The sequence below is a fragment of the Phascolarctos cinereus genome, unplaced genomic scaffold (assembly GCF_003287225.1).
Source record: "Phascolarctos cinereus isolate Bilbo 61053 unplaced genomic scaffold, phaCin_HiC Scaffold_7;HRSCAF=346, whole genome shotgun sequence".
NCBI classification, from domain to species: Eukaryota; Metazoa; Chordata; class Mammalia; order Diprotodontia; family Phascolarctidae; genus Phascolarctos; species Phascolarctos cinereus.
The window spans coordinates 123624799-123636711 of NW_027556180.1; the positions used below are offsets into that span (position 1 = coordinate 123624799).

Consider the following 11913-nt stretch of genomic DNA (forward strand, 5'->3'; position numbering starts at 1 on the left):
ATGCTTTGTTTAGTTAAAAGTCCATCTCCCACCCATAACAGTGATAGGTATATCTGTTTTTCTTCTAAATTTTTTGTAGTATAATCTTTATTGTGGAAGCGATATAAGGAGTTGATCTAAGCATAATTTCTGCCAGACAGCTTTCCAATTTTCCCAGAAAATTTTTTTTATCAAATAAGGATTTTTTCCCTATAATTTATATTTCCTACTTTATCAAATTCTGAGTTATCAAGTTCTTTTTTTTTCCTATTCTCCCTTGTCTCATCTGTTGCATTGATCTATGTCTTTTTTAACCAATACCAGATAGTTTTAATGACTGCTGTTTATAACGTAGTTTGAGATCTAAAAGTGCTATTTCTCCTTCATCCCTACTTATTTTCACCATTTCTCTTGATATTCTAGATCTTTCATTTTTCCATGAATTTTGTTTTTATTTTGTCAAACTCTATGAAGTATTTTCTTGCTATTTGATTGGTATGGCTTTAAAGTCTAGGTTAAGTTTGTTTGTATTGTCATTTTTGTTATAATGGCATAGCCTAGCCATGAGCACTGAATATTATTCTAGTTATTTAACTTTTTCTTTGTTTCTTTAAGGATTACTTTATAATTGAATCTATACAAGTTTTTTATGTGCTTTGGTAGCTTGATCCCTAGATATTTTATGAGTTTAGTAGTTATGTGGAATGTGATTTCCTTTTCTGTTATTGTCTCTTGTGTTTTGTTTTTATTACATTGACATGCTTTTGATTTTTGAGGATTTATTTTGTAGTCTGCAATTTTTCTGAAGCTACTGATTGTCTCAGATTAACATCTTTGCTAGTTTCATAAGATTTTCCAAGTATACTATCATATTATTGACAAACAATGATAGTTTTTGCTCCTTTTTATCTATATTTATGACTTTGATTTGTTTCTCTCATGTCACTGCTATTGCTAGTATTTCTAGAATTATATCAAATAATAGTGGGAAAAGGGGGCATCCTAGCTTTATTCCTGTATTTATTTGGAAAAGTTCTAGTGTTTCCCCATTGCATATAATGCTCACTTTTGGTTAGAAAGATGTTTTCTTATGATATTTTAAAAAAGCCACTCTACAAGCATACTTGGTAAGATTTTTAGCATAAAAGAGTGTTGTACTTTCTGGAAGGCTTTTTCTGCATCTCTTGAGATGATCATGTGGTTTGGGGTGTTTTGGTTTTGAATATTATTATTAATTACATTTATTATTATTATAATAATTATTTTTACTTTTGATTCATCCTTGCAGCCTTGTTACCTCTACTTTGTCATAGTGGTTGAATTCTTAGATAAATCACTACAGTCTATTTAACACAATTTTGGTTAAATTTTTAGTCAACATTCATTAGTAATATTGACCTATAGTTTCTTTCCCTGGTTTAGGTATTAGGATTATATTTATCTCATAAAAGGATTCTAGGAGAGTGTTTTCTTTTTCATTTTTTTGAAAATAATTTTTGAAGTTATGGGTACTAATTGTTCTTTAAAAGTTTAATTGAATTCTCCTGTGAATCCATCACGATTAGGAGGGTTTTTTCCCCTTTGGTATTCCTTTACAGCTAAATTTAATTCCTTGTTTGCAGTTGGGAACTAGAAAGAAGGAGGGGAGGGTAAAAGCATAAGTTTGGGTTTTGTTATAAATCTGTCTTTGTGTCTGCTAGTGCAACCTCCTTGCAGGTATAATGGGAAGTGGTGGAGGGGTACCTGAGGGAATTCAGGGTCAGTGAATGTCAGTCCACTTTTTAAAAAATCTTCTTTTGGATTTTGGCTGTCCTGAATCGTGGGAGATAGCTAAGGTTTGTTTTTTTTTTTTTCAGCCAAAGACAAGATTTATTAAAGATCCACCGTATTAGTCAGACTCTTGAGGAATCTGAGAGTCTGTGAGGTTTTGGCTAGATTCTAAGAATCTGAGCAGTGGCTAAATTATAAGAATCAGAGTAGAGGCTAGATTTTAACAATCTAAGCACTTTAATGGAGACAAGATGGACCTTATATACAGAAAGACTATGGGAGGGATCTCGAAGTGGCCAAGTAGTTTGGGGTGACTAGAGGAGGGGTGTAAGGAGATCTGGATGGGAGTGGCCAGTAAGCTGGGGTGAACAGAACTCCTGGGACATGGACCAAGTGGCCAAGGGAGAATGGAGACTAGTTTAAGGGTGGGAAATGGCCAAAGGCCATAGGGAACAGAGTTTGGGTGCAGCCACAATGAAAGGCTAATTGATGGAATTATAACCTCAGGTGAATGCCAGAGATTTTGCCATGTGGAAAAGTCCAGGGTTTTTACTTTCTGGGGTCCAGATCCCAACCACATCATTCCTCCCTCAAACAAATGGGATCCAAATTCTTTTGGTGTAAGGGGCGAAGGTGTTGGTTTCTGAAACTGCTTCCTGCCGGCAAGGGGTGTAGAGCTGTCCCTGCCTCGAGGGAGTCCCAAAGAGAAGGTTGACTGGAACAGAGCACAGGCTGCATCCAGAAAACGATGGGGGGACATTGGCTGGTACCTGGTGTTTATTACCAGCTGTAGGTGAATGGCCTGTAGTCTGGAAGACACAGATCTGACAGAAAAGACTGCAAGGCCCAGATATGACAAGATAAAGATCCTTAGCTCTGTTTGGATTCAGATAATTCAGTTTTCCAACTATGCAGTATCAAATCCACCTCATAGCCAGGCTCAGGAATAGCCAGGTGGGTAACATTCCTTTTCAAAGAAACATATTGGGGAAACTGAGCCAGGAGGATCCCATCTTAGACTGAGGCTAAAATTGTCCTGTCAGCTTTTCCTGATGTTGATTTCCCACCAGTATCTGAGAGAAATGCCATAAGCTACATTCAGAGTAGCTTATGGCATTTTTCTCAGATGGATTATTGATTATCGATCGATTATGAGCTATCAGACAACTCAAAATAAAATTCTATGAGCATTTACCTCAAGCAGCAAGTTTTACTAATCACAGCTTAGGAAAAACTTTTCCAGGATTTACATCTAAAAATATGGAATGCTTCATGGATTTGCTTGTCATCTTTGTGCAGAGGCCATGCTAATCTTCTCTGTATCATTCCAATTTTAGCGTATGTGCTGCCAAAGCAAGCACTAAAGTTGTTTTGTCTTTGCTACATAATTTCTGTTTTAGAGAAGTTTTATAGATCTTGGGGGTCAGAGAAAATGTCTGTTGTTCCATTTTGTTACTAATGTGATCTGGAATCCCAGAGCTAAGTATTTACAGTCTTTCTGGAAATTGTAGTGACAACTGGCTGTTTTTATTTTCATACTTTGCATTTAACTTATTTTTTGAAAATATTTGTGCCAAGTTTGTTGAAGATCTTACTATGATATTGCTGGCTAGTCAACTGAATAGGTAGTATGCTTCATCATTAATCTCTTAGAATTGTCTTAGATCATAGTATTGCTAAGTATAGCTAAGTCATTCACAGTTATTCATGTAACAATATTGCTCTTTCTCTGTATAACATTATTCTGAGTCTGTTCAATTCACTATGCATTAGTCTTTCCAGGTTTTCCTGAAATCATCCTGCTTGTTATTTCTTACAGCACAATAATATTCCGTTATAATAATATACCATAGCTTGTTCAGCCATTCCCCAATTAATGGGCATTCCTTTGATTTCCAATTCTTAGGCACCACAAAAAAGCTGCTATAAATATTTTTGTACAAATAGGCCCTTTTCCCTTTTCTGGATGTATTTGGGATGTAGACCAATTGGTGCTATTGTTGGATCAAAGAGTATGCACAATTTTATAGCCCGTTGGTCATGGTTCCAAATTGCTCTCCAGAATGGTTGAATCAGTTCACCACTCCACCAACAGTATATTAGTGTCCTAGTTTTCCCACATCCCCTCCAACATCCAACATTTTCCTTTTTGGTCATATTAGCCACTCTTATAGGTGTAAGGTGGTACCTCAGAGTTGTTTCAATTTGCATTTCTCTGATCAATAGTGATTTAGAATATTTTTTCATATGACTATAGATAGCTTTGATTCCTTTGTCTGAAAACTGCCTGTTCATATCCTTTGACTATTTATCAATTGGAGAATAACTTGTATTTTTATACATTTGACTCAGCCCTCTATATGTCTGAGAAATGAGGATTTTATCAAAGATACTTTTTTCAAATTTCCCCCCCAAGTTTTCTGGTTTCCTTATAATTTTGGTTCCATTGGTTTTGTTTGTGCAAAAACTTTTAAATTTTATATAATCAAAATTATCTGTTTTACATTTTGTAATGCTCTCTGTATCTTCTTTGGCCTAAATTCTTCCCTTATCCATAAATATGACAGGTAAACTATTCCATGCTCTCTTAATTTGCTTATGGTATCATAAGTATGTAAATCATGGATCTATTGTGACCTTATTTTGGCATACAGTTTGAGAAATTGGTCTATAAGTAGTTCTTGCCATAATGTTTTTCAGTTTTCCCAGCAGTTTTTCCTCAAATAATGAGTTTTGTTCTAAAAGCTTGGATCTTTGGGTTTATCATATACTAGATTACTATGGTAATTTACTGTCATGTAATGTGTACCTAATCTATTTCACTTAGCCAGTACTAGAATGTTTTGATAATTACCACTTTACAATATAGTTTGAGATCTGGTATCTCTAGACCCCCTTCTTTTGCATTTTTTTTCATGGATTCCTGTGATATCCTTGAGATTTTGTTCTTCCAGATGAATTTTGTTATCATTTTTTCTAGCTCTATAAAATAAATTTTTAATGCTTTGATTGGTATGGCTCTGACTAAATAGATTAATTTGAGTAGAATTGTCATTTTATTTATATTGGCTCAGCCTACCCATGAGCAATTAATATGTCATAATTGTTTAAATCTGACTTTGTGTGAAAAATGTTTTATAGTTTTGTTCATATAGTTCCTGGGTTTGTTATAGCAGGTAGACTCCTAAGTATTTTATATTATCTACAGCTATTTTTAAAAGAATTTCCTTTTCTATCTCTTGCTGCTGGACTTTGTTGGTAATATACAGAAATGCTGATGATTTGATTATTTATGTGGGTTTATTTTGAATCCTGCAACTTTGCTAAAATTATTAATAATTTCAAGTAGCTTTTTAGTTGATTCTCTAGGATTTTCTAAGTATAACATCATATCATCTTCATAGAGCAATAGTATTTGTTTCATTATTGCCTGTTCTAATTAATTTCTTTTTCTTTTCTTATTGCTATAGCTAACATTTCTACTATAATATTAAATAATACAGGTGATAATGGACATCCTTGCTTCACCGCTGATTGTAATGGGAAAGCTTCTAGCTTATCCCCATTACAGATAATGCTTGCTGATGGTTTTAGATAAATGTTACTTATCATTTTAACACAATCTCTGTTTATTTATCATATTACTTATCATTTTAACATAATTTCCATTTATTTCTATGCTCTGTGTTATTTTAATAGAAATGGGTGCTATATATTGTCAAAGGCTTTTTCTGCATCTATTGAGATAATCATATGATTTCTGTCAATTATGTTGATAGTTTTCCTAATATTGAACCAGACCTTCATTCCTGATATAAATCCCACCTGGTCATAGTTTATGACCCTTGTGGAATATTGCTATAATCTCTTTGCTAGTATTTTATTTAAATTTTTGCATCAATATTCATTAGAGAAATTGGTGTATTATTTTCTTTGTTTTGGCTTTCCCTGGTTTGGGTAGCAGCACCATATTTGAAAGGAGTTTGGTAGAACTCTTTCAACTATTTTTATAAATAGTTTATATAGTATTGAGATTAATTGTTCTTTAAATGTTTGGTAGAATTCATTTGTGAATCCATCTGGTCCTGGTGATTTTTCTTAGGAAGTTCACTGATGGCTTGTTGAATTTCTTTTTCTATGATGTAATTATTAATTCTATAATTAAAATATTTTATTTCTTCTGTTAATCTGGGTAATTTATAATTTTGTAAATATTCATCCATTTCATTTAGATTGTCAAACTTATTGGCATATAATTGGGTAAAATAGCTACTAAAAATCGTCTTAATTTCCTCCACATCGGTGATGAGTTCACCACTTTTATTTCTGATACTAGTTATTTGATTTTCTTCTTTCCTTTTTTAAATAAAATTAGTCAATGGCTTATCTATTTTATTGTTTTGTTTTGTTTTGTTTTTCATAAAACCAGCTTACAGTTTTGTGTATTAGTTCAATTTCCTTTTTACTTTCAATTTTATTAATCTCTCCTTTGTTTTCAGCATTTCCAATATCATGCTTAATTAGTGATTTTTAATTTCTTCTTTTTCTAGTTTTTTTAGTTGCATACCCAATTCATTGATCTGCTGTTTCTCTATTTTATTAATGTAAGCAATTAAAGATATAAAATTTCCCCTAAGTACTGCTTTGGCTGCATCCCATAAATTTTGATATGTTGTCTCATTGCTGTCCTTTTCTTTAATGAAATTATTTATTGTTTCTATGATTCGTTCTTTGACCAATTTTTTTTTTTAGGATTTGATTATTTAGCTTACAACTAATTTTAAATCTCTTTTTCCATTGTCCATTATTGAATGTAGTTTTTATTGCACTATGATCTGAAAAAGATGTGTTTATTATTTCTGCTTTTCTGCATTTGGTTGTGAGGATTTTATGTCCTAATACATGGTTAGTTTTTGTGTAGGTGTCATATAATTCTAAGAAAAAGGTATTTTCCTTTCTGTGTCCATCCAACTTTATCCAGAGATCTATCATATATAACTTTTCCAGAATTTTATTCACCTCCTTAACTTTGTTCTTCCTTATGTTTTGGTTAGATTTATCTAGCTCTGAGAGGGGAAAGTTGAGGTCCACCACTAGTATAGTTTTTTATCTATTTCTCCTGCAACTCATTCAACTTCTTCAAAATTTTAGATGCTATACCATTTAGTGCATATATGTTTAGCATTGAGATGACTTCATTGTCTATGGTACCTTTAAGACAGGTATAGTTTCCTTATCTCTTTTAGTTAGATCTATTTTTGCTTTTTCTTTGAGATCATGATTGCTACTCTTGCTTTCTTTTCTTCAGCTGAACCATAATAGATTCTGCTGTAGCCCCTTAACTTTATCTTGTGTGTATCTATCTACTCCAAATATGTTTCTTGTAAATAAAGCATCGTAGGATTCCAGTTTTTAATCCATTCTGGTATCCACTTCCATTTTACAGGTGAGATTATCCCATTCACATTCATAACTAACTGTGTATTTCCCTCCATGCTGTTTTTCCCTTGTTTATCACCCCTTTTCTCTTACCTTCCACCCTTTACCTCCTCACAAGTGTTTTATACTGATCACCATGTTTCCCGGTATATACTCCCATTTATCAGTCCCACCTCCTCCTTATATTATCCCCATCCCTTTTTACTTACATATCAGATAAGATAGATTTCTATATCCAACCGAGTGTATATGTTATTTCCTCTTTTAGCCAGTTTTGATGGGAGTAAGGTTTAAGCTTTGCCTGCCACCCACCACCACTTCTACCATCTTCTCCTCCATTATAACAGCTTTTTTGTTTGTTTGTTTTGGGTTTTGGTTTTTGCTAGGCAATGTGGTTAAATGACTTGCCCAGGGTCACACAGCTAGTAAGCATCAAGTGTCTGAGGCCAGATTTGAACTCAAGTCCTTCTGACTCCAGGGCCAGTGCTCTATCCACTGCACCACCTAGCTACCCACCTGTAATAGCTTTTTCATCTCTTTTATGTGTAATACTTTGCCCCATTCAATCTCTCCCCCCTTCTTCTTCCAAAGCAATTTTCTTTTTCACCTCTTTATTTTGTTTTTTGGGCTGTCATCCCATCAAAATCACCTTATATACACACCCTCTGTCTACATATACTTTTTCTAATTGCTCTTATAGTAATAAAGTTTTTGAGTTACAAATATCATTTTGCTATGTAGAAATATGAACAATATAACCTTACTGATTTTTTTTTACATTTTCTCTGTCTTGTTTCTTTTTCTTTTCTTTTCTTTTTCTTTTTCTTTTTTACCATTTTATGTTTTTCTTGAGTCTCTTATTTGGAGATTTTTTTTTAAATTCAGCTCTAGTCTTTTAATTAGAAATCCTTGAAAGTCCTCTATTTTGTTAAATATATATTTTTTCCCCTGAAGGATTATTTTCAACTTTGCTGGGTAGGTGATTCTTGGTTGTTATCCTATCTCCTTTGCCTTCCAGTATATCATATTCCAAGCCCTCCAGTTCTTTAATGTGGAAGCTGCCAAATCCTGTGTAATCCTGATTGTAGCTCCATGATATTTGAATTGTTTCTTTTTGGCTGCTTGTAATACTTTCTTCTTGATCTATGAGCTCTGGAAGTTGACTGATGTTCCTGGGAGTTTTAATTTTGGGATCTCTTTGAGGCTGTGAGTGGTGGATTCTTTCAATTTGCATTTTGCCTTCTGGTTCTAACATATCAAGGCAGTTTTCTTTGATAATTTCTTGAAAGATATTGTCCAGGCTTTTTTTTTTAATCATTGCTTCCAGATAGTCCAATAATTCTTGTATTCTCTCTCCTGCATCTATTTTCTAGGTCAGTTGTTTTTCCAATGAGAAATTTCATATTTTCCTCTATTTATTTTTTACTTTTTAAATTTTGTTTTATTGTATCTTGATGTCTCCTAGAGTCATTAGTTTCCATTTGTTCAATTCTAATTTGTAAGTAATTATTTTCTTCAGTGAGCTTTTGTACTTCCTTTTTCATTTGGACAATTCCATTTTTAGTAAGTTATTTTCCTCAGTAAACATTTCTATATCTTTTCCCATGTTACTTGACTCTTTTTTCATGAATCTCTTGCATTATCCACATTTCTTTTCCCAATTTTTCTTCTACTTCTATAATTTCCTTTTAAAATCTTTTTAAAGCCCTTCCAGAAAATTTTTTGTGGGCCTGAGACCAAATTACATTTTTCTTTGAGGCTTCACATGTAGTTATTTTGACACTATTGTCCTCATCTAAGTTTATGTCTTAATCCTCCCTATCATCATATTTTTATATCAAGCTCTTTTTTTTTGTTTATTTTTTGCTCATTTTTTCTGCCTTTTTTTTTGTGACTTGTGTTTGTATGTGGGAGTTGGATTCTGGTTCTTCACTGTCCCAAGCTTTTCTGTGCTGGGGTTCTAGGTCTTACTGCTGACTTTCACTGGGCTTCAGAGGTTAACTGTTTGCTTTCTCTGGAGAGTAGGCTTCCCTTATGGCTTGTACTGGGTATTTGTGGGGGTCCTCATTGACTTCCCTTGGGTGTGTAATTTAGCTGCTGGCCTGCTCCAGGGGTGGGGCTTTGCTGCTGAGTTGCAATGGAAACAGGGTCTCTGTGCTGGTAGGCCCCAGGGGTGGAGTCTTGCTGTTGGCCAGTCCTGGGGCAGAGCTTCCCTATCAGTCAGCAATGGGGTCAAGGTCTAGCTGGTGCTGAGGGTGGTTTGCAACCTCGCTGTGTTGCACAACTCCCTGAAATTTATCCATGAATTCTCCATTGAGAGTTTTTCTATTTTAGATACAGTTTATTGATATCTTTTTGTTTTTACATTATCTTCACAAGCTCCCTCCTTCCAGGAAAAAAAATCTTTTAAAACAAAGTAAAATGAATTTTTCTAGGACATAAGGTTGTTGTTATTGTTGTTGTTTGTTGTTTGTTTGTTTGTTTAATAAAGACCCGTTTTTTTTGTCTTCAGAATTATTCAGACACCTTAGCTCACTCTAGGCTTTAGTACTCCTGACATTTTTCCAGATTTGGACATTATCATCCATAAAAGTACCTGCTCTTGTCGGCTTAGAGTATAAAAGATAATGGGGCTTGGATTCAGGTATCTTATAAATACGATGTTGTTATGCCTTCCTTTTCCTCTCCCAGAGAGTCATCTATTCTAACAAAGAGAAAAAAAAGAAGAAAAAATATATCAGCAGAACCAATCAATATATCTAAATATAATATTATGTGGAATGTACTGCATCTCTGCAAAGAGGAGAGAATAAGAGTCTTCTCATTTCTCCTCTTTTGGCCTAATTTTGATTATGATAATTTCCCAACATTCAACTTTGATTATCTTGTGGTAGTCATGCTTTCCATTTACATTGTTCCAATCATGGTATATATTGCTTTCCTGGTTCTGATCACTTCGCTTTTTGTTCAACCCCTATTAGGTTTTCCATGCTTGTTCATCTTTTCTTACATCAGAGTCATACTCCATTACAATAATATACACAGTGTTATTCCATTACATTTATGTACAACATTTGGTTTAGCCATTCCTGAATTGATGGGCTTCTCCTTTATTTCCAGGTCACTGCTACCCCAAGAAATGCTACTGTAAACATTTTGATGTACATAAAGTCTCTATGTGAGTGACCTGCTACATGTATTATATTATATATTATATATATATATATATATATATATATATATATATATTAGATAAAAGAGGGCATTCTTTGCTTCATTTCTTACCTAGAGTTAATCCCTGAAAGGGAGTTGCCTCAGTCAAACTGAGACCCGGGAAAGACCTTAACATTAAAAGGTCAGAGTCTCCAAGTGCATCCAGGCCCTTCTCCAGTCGTCCTGATCTATATCTCACCATCTCACTGAATCTCTCCAGAGGAGAGTGTGAGGCTGGTGACTTTGCACAGCGTTCCCTCACTTAAATCCAATTCACTTGCAAGTCATGGCATCACCTTCCTGATGTCATGGTCCTCTTCAAGAACAAAGGATAAACAATAGCATCTAAACTGAGGTGGGGGGAGGTACTTAAGGGCAGCAAGTGACTTTACCGTTATCTCAGCAGAGTCTGGTGGTTTGTTTCAGGTTTGGGGTCACAGGGCTAGAATATGCTTGGGGTGTGTGTGTGTGTGTGTGTGTGTGTGTGTGTGTGTAGGGGATTGGGTGTGGTTTGAACTGAATGTGTAAATAAAATAGAAGATTAAAGTCAAAACATTCCATTCACAAAGGCATTCAATCAAGAAGGGCAGGCAAAAGATTGGGTTCTAAATCCATTTGCAAATCCAAATGACACAATGTCCAATGACTATATGATCTCATGAACATGGAGGTTCCCTCCAGGGGATCCAGGTCACAGGCTACTCTTGTCCATGTCATCCCATCAGCTTGACATAGGGAATCTACCCAACAAGAAGGACTTTAGTGATTTCCCTTGGCAATGTTGTTCAGTCATTTCAGTTGTATCTGACTCTTCACGACCCCATTTGGAGTTTTCTTGGCCCTACTAGAATTGGCATGCCATTTCCTTCTCCACCTCATTTTATAGATGAAGAACTGAGGCAAACAGGGTTAAGTGACTTACCCACGGTCACACAGTTAAGTAAATGTCTGAGGCCAGATTTGAACTCGGGAAGATGAGTCTTTCTGACTCCAGGCCTGGTGCTCTATCCAATTTGTGTCACCTAACTGCCCATCTCTTGACAATAGGAGAAAAGTAGTGGAGCATTTGGACCCTCCATCAATTATCTCTTGTTCTGACCATGTGACCAGATTATCTTTTTTTAATGACATCTGTTATTACAGTTCACTTTCAAAATTGTTTATTTGTCATATCTTATAGCCTTTTCATCCCACCATGTACCTCTACACTGCCCTATGAGAAATGAATATTTTTAATTCTTCAAAGGCTTTCATAGTTCATGATTCAGACATATGACTCCAGCAGTATAGTGGTATTCAAGAAATGAGTTTTTGTTTCAGAGGGAAATCTAAGGTCAAAAGCTGATCCATATATGGGGAGAAGTTGTAAGCAGCAAGATCAGAAAGACATCATGGAGGAAGGAAAGAAATATGAGTTGACCACTTCCTAAGTCAGCTGCATAGCTGTGGGCCTATAGTAGTCTCTCTTCTTCACCCACCCAATCCAACCTGTTCTACTCCAAAGAGGGGAAC

The 11913-nt window shown here is 34.7% G+C and overlaps 1 non-coding gene across 1 annotated transcript; it reads right to left on the reverse strand.

Annotated features, from left to right (window-relative positions):
• Positions 1 to 3003: 3003 nt before the first annotated feature.
• Positions 3004 to 3110, reverse strand: LOC144454907 (U6 spliceosomal RNA). The gene has a single exon (XR_013483455.1). It is a non-coding gene; the product is annotated as a U6 spliceosomal RNA (small nuclear RNA).
• Positions 3111 to 11913: the final 8803 nt, after the last annotated feature.